Genomic DNA, 7,758 nt, shown 5'->3' on the forward strand with positions numbered 1-7,758 from the left:
GTTAATAACTTCATATATTCTTTTTGCATATCATTACTAGGCATTATAATAAATTTATATTTTGATGCAACTTGTGTAGTCAAAACCGTTGGATCGCGAGGCCACATTGGCGGAGATATTCAAGTACACCCACACGCTGAAGGAGAACAAAGCGAGAATTGCTCATTAGCGGTCTCAGGACCATTATGTGAGTAAACATACATCTGATTATCTTCTACTATAAAATTATTAGAAATTAACTGTGTTAAGTTAAGAAAATAATTAACACATTGATGATGACAAACATATTAATTGGGTTAATAACCCAAAGGATTTTTGATGAATTGGTTCAAGTGTGCAGGCCCAAAGTTATTTTGTTGCTGCCCAAACCAATGAAGCATATGCACTCAAGTGTGCTGAATGAAAATTGATCCACAAACCAAGTCCAATGCCAACCAAGCATTATTGAATTAAACCTAAGCTAGGCTTCACAAGTGCACTTCGGGTAAACACGAGAGAGAGAGAGAGAGAGAGAGAGAGAGAGAGAGAGAGAGAGAGAGAGAGATTCATCTTCGAACTCACACACCAGAGGAGAAAGAAAGAGAAAGTTAATCAAGAAAGCAATGTCCAATCACACTAATCAAAAGCATGTTAAGCTAAGTCAGAGATCAAAGGTGATTTATTTCTATTTGCATGCAAGTTATTTTCTTCACTTCTTCTCCAACTCTCTGCAACACCATTTTGGGATAAATAAAGAAAGTAGTGTTTGATCATCTCTATTGGAAATCAATGGCTTACAATGTTACTTGGAGCCAAAGTACAATTTCAAAGGTTTGGATTTGGAATTATCACTGAGCAAACAAATCTCTACTGTTCTGTCCTCCTCGGTCAAGCCAAGAACCAGATTTTGAATCCCCAATTTTATGCTCTGTATGAAGAAAAAAGAAAAAGGAGTTTTCAGCTGGTTCAAAGTTCAAGAAGTTGACTTTGAAGGAACCCTAACCGTGGCTCTAACCAAGGTACGAAAAGGAAAAATGAATCTCATTGGAGACTAAAGAAAGAGAAACAGAATCTGAGTTTGTTTGAAAGCTTCCATGAGAGAGTTCAACGTTTTGGATAGTGTTTCTACATCAAAGAAACATTATGCCAAGATGGAGAGCTTCATCAGAGAGAGCTGAATCCGGTTCAACTTATAGCACAAAGGCTGTGAATCATCATCTCCTTCATATTTTACTGTTTGTATTTCAATTTCAATATATATATCTTTCTTTGTATTTTGTCTGAGGTAAAAGGCAAGAAAGAGAGGTATTGAGAAAAAGCCATAGAGTGAAAAAGGCTGAGAGAAACACTTAAGAGAAAAGCCAATAGTGATTTCATATTTTCTTTGGTTGTTTTTCTGTTTTGTATTAAGTACCAAAGATGTATCCCTTACTAAGTTGGGTGAGCACTTAATGTGTCTAGTTCAGTAGTTGCATAATCAAATCAAGTTTATGTTGAAGCTTGATGTGCTCAGATAAGATTATGTTGAGTCCTAGAAAATTGGTGTATGTAATACTTAAAAGATAGTGAAAATTCCACCAACGTTGTGGTAGAGCCTAGAAGTAAGTTGCATTGCACAAGGCAACTGAACCAGGATATATGGCTGTGTCATCTTCTTCCTCTCAGCTCTAATTCTATTTTTCTGGTTTTATGAGACAAAACTAAATTGTCTCCTACATAATCTACTGCGCAGACTAAACATAAACCAAGTTTTAATTTCTGGTTTTGAGGCTTAATTATTCAAGGTTAAAGAAGGCCACAGATTTAACCCCCTTTCTCTAAGCCTTATAGAAACTTCAAACTGTATATCTGTCTTACTAATCACAATTAGGGATGGCAAAAATTCCTAGCGGGGTGGTATCCGCCGGGATTTACCCGCCGAGGGACGGATATGGGGAGGGTTTTCTACTTGCGGGGATGTGGGGATAGAGGTCCTCGTCCCGTGGAGACCCATTTAACCCTGTATATGTATAAAGACTAGAATACCCCCTTAGTATATATATACCATATGAGGGAAGGTGGGCAACCCTAGCCGTTACAATCATAAACCTTAAATCCCTAATCAAGTCTGAACTCTGAAGTCCCTCAAAACTCATCTTCTCGCCCTATCTGCTTAGAAATGCTAAACGGCAGCTGATCCACGCACGGACAGCATGGTCTCACCATTACCACCGCTAACCACCACCTCTCACCCCCTCAGTCCTTTACCACCACCTCCCACCCCCGCAGTCCCTTACCTCCTCCTTTCAGTCTCTCACGCACTGTGGAGGACAGTCAGGTCACCGTCACGCATACCACAGCAGAATTGTTGCGTCTTCTATTGTCGCGTGTTCGTCGGTCATCACGTCTTCGTCAGTCGTTGTCTCTTTACCAATCGTCACGGCTTCAACGGTTGTTACCTCTTCCCTGGTCGTCACGCCTTCGTCGGTCGTTGCCTCTTCGCCGGCCGTCGCGTCTTCTCCATCGGGTAAGTCATAAAACTCTGAAATCTTCATTATTTGCCTTGATTTTGAAGGATTTGTAATAATTTTTGTGAGTTAAATTAAGTATAATTTATATTTCTGATGTTGAATTGTTGATTTTGGTTTCTATGATTCTGAAATTTTTATTATTTATTTTGATTTTGAAGCATTTGTTATAATTTATATTTCTGATGTTGAATTGTTGAATCTGGTTTTTATGATTCTAAAATTTTTATTATTTTACTTTAATTTTGAATTTATGATGCTGAATTATTGATTTTGGTTTTTGTGATTATGAATTTTCATTATTTATTTTGATTTTGAAGCATTTGTTATGATGTATATTTCTGATGCTAATTCGGAAATTTATGTGTTTATGCTGATTCTAAAATTTATGTGTTTATGTGATTTTAGAGAATGTCTTCCTCTGATGCATTGAGTAATACTCTTGAGAAAAGTACTCCATCGGAAGAACTTATAGCTACTAATGTTCAAACTACTCAAGAGGCTCCTCAATCTCAACCTTAAGAATCTCTAACCGATACGACAACTACCAATGAAGGAACAACAAACTCTACAAGTGGTGTTCGAAAGAGGAAGTTAACCTCTAAATTGTGGAATCACTTCAAGATTGTCAAAATCAAGGAAAAATTGAAGGTTGAATGCAATTATTGCAACGAAGCTACTTAAGGAAAAATTGTGTTTATGGATATGTTTGGTTGTTTATGGAATATTTGGTTATTTATGGATATGTTTGGATGTTTATGTTTGTTGGTTATTGTTATTTAAGTCTTTAAAGACTATGAAAATTATGTTTGTAATGACAATTGAGGATGATCTTTATTTTTTTAATTTTTTCTATTTTTTAATTTTTTTAATTTTTATTTTTTTTACAAAAATCTGCGGAGACCCAGGTCTTCGGCGGATATAGGGTCCCCGTTACCCGTCGCAAGAACGGGGACAGATATTGAGGGCAGGAGGCGGATGCCTCTACCCCATGGGATTCGTTGCCATCCCTAATCACAATAACTTGTCTTAATTGCACAGGAGTCCTACACACAGAGACTAGAGGCCGCGACTCAGCAGTCTCAGCAAAGTAGAGAGGACGCCGCCGATGGTTCTGTGACCTCAGTCATTGATTCCGATGCAGTTTGGCACGAGACCGCCTCAGCCCCGTATAAGAACCCCATATTCGGGATGGGGTCGTTCTTCGCCAGCAGTCTCTGCACCTCGGCGTTGAGGCTGTCGTCAGGCTCCACCACCAGTCGAGCCATCCAGCCTAACGAAGGCATGGATTTGAGGCTGCAGGTGCAGGAGCTCCAGCGCAGCCTTCACCAGCAGGCTCAGGAGCTTAATGATTATCAGGAGAGGTATCAAGAGATCCTTACCTACGTGACGTCTATTGATGAGCTCAGGATGGAGTTTAGAGAGTCATTGGAGCGGATGCAGCATATGGAGGCTCAGATGGAGGTGTACCAGGCACAGATGCGCGCCGCTGGTATCAACTCTGCTGGTGGCCCACGGACATCACCACCTTTTGCGCCGCTGACTCAGGGCCACAGGACTGATGATGACGACAACAATGACTACCTAGATATGTAGTTATTAGTTTTTTTATTTATTATTTTATCGTATTTATTTGATGTACTTGACTTTTAACTTATTTGATCATTGTATTATTTATTTTAAATAAAATTTTTTTATTATTTATGAATTGACCACTAATTGTGCAGAAAAAAAATGTAAATTTAAAATTAAATTTGACCATTAATTTGAAATTTTTAAAAAAGAAATTGACATCACCGTCGGAATTATCATTGGAATCATCCGACGGTAAGATGGCACAGAATAACATTTTTTGGCGCCAACATTACCGTTGGAAAAATCTGCTGGTAACCAATTAGTTTTCTGATCTGGTTCTCCGTTGCAAAATTCGACGGTAATTACCGTTGGATGTAAAATATCTGACGGTAAATATTTATCGGCATGAGTTATACCGTGTGATTATTTTCGATGAAAAATCCGATGGTGAATTAATTACCGTCGGATTTAGTTGACAAATTCGACGGTACTCAACATTTTTCTTATAGTGTGGTGCTCCAGCCTACTCAGATGTTCCTAATTATAGACGATTAATTGGAAGGTTGGTTTACTTGACCACAACTATGCCAGATATCGTATTCGCATTGGGGAACTTGAGTCATTCTTTAGATTGTCGAACCTAATTAAGCTCACTACATAGTGGCTTTATGTGTGATTAAATACCCCCAAACAGTTACCAATATGGGTGGCAAAGCGGGCCGCCTCGCCTCGCCCTATAAACGGGGTGGGCCGACCTGCCCCGCCAACTAAGATGGGTTCAAAATGCTAGCCCACCCCGCTTTATGGCAGATTGGTGGGTCGGCGGGCTAGCCCGCTTGACTCTTTTTTTTTTTAAATAAAATTCATTAAAATTAACAAAATAATAATAATTAAAAAATCAAATACAAATAAAAAATAGTCAAATTATAATATAATTTTTTTCACTATATTTTTTTAATTTTTAACTTCAATAAAATTGTTCAAAATAATATTTGTCAATAGAATCATCTTTATTTTAAAAAATAAGTCACATAATTTGAGCAAATATACGAAATCGTAAAATAAAATAAATAAAGTTAATAACTAAAAGAAGAATAAAAATAAAAACAAAAAAAAGTGTTTGAAAATTCTATAATTATTAATTTTATAATAGTAATCACTCTTTTATTTAATAAAAATAAAAATTTTCGGCCCGGCGGACCGGTCCGTTCTGCCCCGCCAAAACCCGCCAATTTGACGATGCGGGTTTAGCGGATTTTTTTAATTTGGCGTGCTCCAAATCCTAGCCCGACCCGCCTTTTTTAGCGGGTTTAGCGGATAGGCCCGACGGGTTCCACCCGTTTTTCTACCCCTAGTTACCAGCCACTGGCTTATTCTTTGCTACATCCTCAGATCTCTCTCTATCAGGCTTTTCGAATGCAGATTGGGCAGCCTGCCCTAATACAAGGCGGTCTGTAACAGGCTACTATTTCTACCTTGGCAGCTCCCTCATATCATGAAAGAGCAAGAAATAACCCATTGTGGCTCGATCATCTTCTGAAGCAGAGTATCACACACTTGTTCTGGCTGTTTGTGAAGATCAATGGATCTCATTCATACTTGTAGATCTCCACCATCCGGTTACAAAGCCCATGCCCCTCTATTGTGATAGTCAATCAGCACTTTACATAGCTGCCAATCCTATATTTCATGAGAGGACGAAACATATTGAAGTTGACTGCCATGTTGTTAAAGAGAGAGCCATTTCTGGTGTAGTGAAGTTACTTCCAATTTCAACCAAGGATTAAGTCGCTGACATCCTCACCAAACGATTATCTCTAGAACCATTTCAGACATGTTTTTCCAAGCTTGGATTGTTCAATATGTACACTCCAAGCTTGAGGGGGGAATGTTATTTGATTCTGTCATCACAATTCTTCTTCAATCTTTTTTTCTTCTAGGTTCTCTGGTTTGGATTCTATCATAGTGACAAGTTACAGTTTATCTCAAACTACAACTTGAAGGAAAATGTTAACTAGTTAAATGAGTTTAGCTGGTAGTTAATAGAGTCCCAACTGACAACACTCATGTGAGAGTTAGTTAGAAGAAAGCTGATGTAACAATCGGTATAAGAGTTTGTAAGTGAAATTAGTTAGTGAAAAAGTATTATCACTTTGTAATAATTTAAAGTAAAAGTTAATCTCTAACAAGGAGCCTAGCTCCGTTCTTTTTTTTTTTTTTAATGAAATTCTCATCTCTTTTCTCTTCTTTATCTTTTTTCTTTTTTTCATACTGTTCTTTCATGCTGCGTTTGTTTGATAGAACACAGACACTAATACATAGATACGATGGTACACGTCCATCGTTTATTTGTTGAGACACAGATTTTTGAAAGATATAGTGACAAACAAACATACAAAAAATACATGTATTTGGTATCCTTTAAAAAAGATGAGATACGAAGACACATTGATGAGATACAAATATTTACTCTTTTATCCTTAGTAATTTATTTTTGTCCTTATTCCATTGGTGATAATATAGGAGTAAAATTGATATTTAATTTATACTGGTGTGTCTTGTTCAATATCACCAAACACAATAAAAAATTTGTGTATTTTTATGTATATGTCTCTTTATGTATTTGTGTTTATGTCCATGTATTTGAAAGACAATAAACAAACACAGCCTTATGACAAAGAACATAACATTTAACAAAAACAAAAATTATTAATTATAGCACACGATCTACAAGCTTTTATAATGTTTTAGTTAAATGTCATATATTAATAGCAATGATCTACAATTCTTTTTGTAATGCTCCTAATTAATTGTCATATATGGGTGCATATTATATATCTTAAATTTAAGTAATTAAATTATATTCCATGAAGAACAAAGATACAAATTAAAACGATCTATAAATAGTTGTTGTTAATAATATTGCTATATATCACGAGCAATCCTTGTAGGAGGGTTGGTGAAAAGCTTTCAATGACAATGACAAGTAATTAAAAGGAAAGTTTCTTCATGAATCAAAACCATCGAAAAGGAAATAAAACAAAATTAATCAGATTGGTTATATAGTATATACATATGAAAGCATGCTAAATCTAAAAAATGGTTGTCCTTTCTCTATATACAGGAGCAAAAATTCTTTTACTTCAAGTCTTTGTTTGATAATACCTAATGAAACAAGTTGAGATAAGATTTGTTACGTGGATGATGCCCATTTATGAAGGGCGGTGTAGTATTCTCAAGGAAGAATGCTTTTAATAAGCATTTGAAAATTTATCATATGTACATCTATAAATAGAGGTTCAAGCCTCTGAAAGTTACATAACAACAGAACAAAATATCATTCTCCCTTTCTTACAAATAAATCAATCCTCTTTTATGCTGCAATCAAATACTCTTCTCCTTATATTTCTACTACAATTCTTTCTCTTCTTTTATTTTATAAGTATTTTAAATTCTATTTTCTATTACTCTTTACATATAATATTAATAGCAATATTAACCATCTTTATTATATTGAGATAGTATCAAATGCAAATCTCTCTCTCTTTATTTTTAATACTTTTTCTTATCTTTGTATATATATACACAATACAACATATAATATTATTATATATATATAACAATTATTGAGCTAATTATATTAATAATAGAGTCTTCTATTTATACATCTTTATTTTATATATCTTTTATTTATTTC

The sequence above is a fragment of the Arachis ipaensis genome, chromosome B09 (assembly GCF_000816755.2).
Source record: "Arachis ipaensis cultivar K30076 chromosome B09, Araip1.1, whole genome shotgun sequence".
Lineage (NCBI taxonomy): Eukaryota > Viridiplantae > Streptophyta > Magnoliopsida > Fabales > Fabaceae > Arachis > Arachis ipaensis.